We start from the raw sequence: 1,468 nt of genomic DNA on the forward strand, positions 1-1,468 counted from the left end.
TCCGGGCGCTGCTCGACGTCCCGGCGGGAGGGAGGTGGCTCAGACAACGTGCCGGGTATGCTTTCATGACCGGACTCGGAGGATAATTTCCACCCGTGTCCAGCGCGCAGCCCACCGCAGCGCGAGGGGCGCCGTGCAGGGTAACTGCTGAGGCAGAGTTAACTGATGCAGCACATGCGGCCGCTCTCGCCCAGAGAGTCTCGACCCCACTCGGGGGCTGCTTCCAGGACTGCTTACCTCAAAGGAAAGAGATGCTCCTCCGCTGCTCCTTCCCTCCTTGCTGACTAGTTACAGGGAGCGATATAAAGGACATAAGAACACGGATGCATGCGTTTATTGGCATCACGTTTCCGCAGGCAGGCAACCCTCTGCTTAAGGTGGTTTTGGTTAGCGCTGTTGCGCTTGGTTAAAATTGATACCCATTTTCAGCAAGTACTTGGCCAGTTTCGCTACAGGGTTCAGTGGAATCGGCGAGAGGGCGGGGAGAAGCAAGTGGGGTGAGTGGCAGCGGGTGGGGAGGCGGGCGGAGTGCCGGGCCCACACCAGTGCCCAGGGCCAGCAGGGGCCCAGCATGAGGCAGCAGAAGTGCAGGCCTGGGCTGGCACATGGGACTGAAGCAGCTGGCGGGGGAGTGCGGAGAGGTGACTGCAAGGAGTGGCAGTAACCAATTATCTCTATTTACATTCATTCCTATGGGCAAACAGGTTTCACTTAGTGCGGTTCTGCTTAATGCTCAGTTTTTCTGGAACTGATTACGAGCGCTAAGCAGGGGTTGCCTGTACAATCATTTTTCAGCTAATATGATCATTTTGAGCTTCCAATATGATGATTTCATGTTTAAGACCTGGCAACACTGAGGCAGCTGCTTCTTGCAAGCAGCCGTTCCATCAGCCCAGCACACACGTCCAGCCCACTTGTCTCTTTTGACCCTCGCCCCCATTTTTCCTTTCTATGCCCCTCAGGGTCCTTTTGAAGACCCCAGGAGATTCCATGGGGTCCTCTCCAGACCACTCCCTGGTTTGCCAGGTCTGCATCCTTCCCTATCCACTTCCTCTTCTGTAAAGACATCTGAGATAACCAGGGCAAAAGCAGCTGGTTCAACTTGTTTCCGTCTCTCGTTCCTTGTTTCGCTTTGCCCTCTTCCCACCAGCCACCCAAGCTCACCTGCCTTTGTTGAACATGGGCCAGATCTGTGAGCATAAAACCTGGCTTGTGTTTCTGGACGCTCTACTTCAAGAGAACAAAACCCCTGCCTGGTCAGAATATGATGGGCTTGCACCACTATCAATTAGGTCTAGAATCACTGTAGTCCAGACTGCTCAGATGGAGTGCTCTCTCCTGCCACAACTTGCTGTTATCACAAGTTCTTGTGAGCTGGAGGAAATGGACTGATGGTAGGCCGATCTTCTCATGGGGCTCCAACCTCCCCTTTGCCCCACCCTAACCACATCAGATGTACTTCAGCAGG

This window comes from Alligator sinensis, unplaced genomic scaffold, assembly GCF_000455745.1.
Source record: "Alligator sinensis unplaced genomic scaffold, ASM45574v1 scaffold10_1, whole genome shotgun sequence".
NCBI classification, from domain to species: domain Eukaryota; kingdom Metazoa; phylum Chordata; order Crocodylia; family Alligatoridae; genus Alligator; species Alligator sinensis.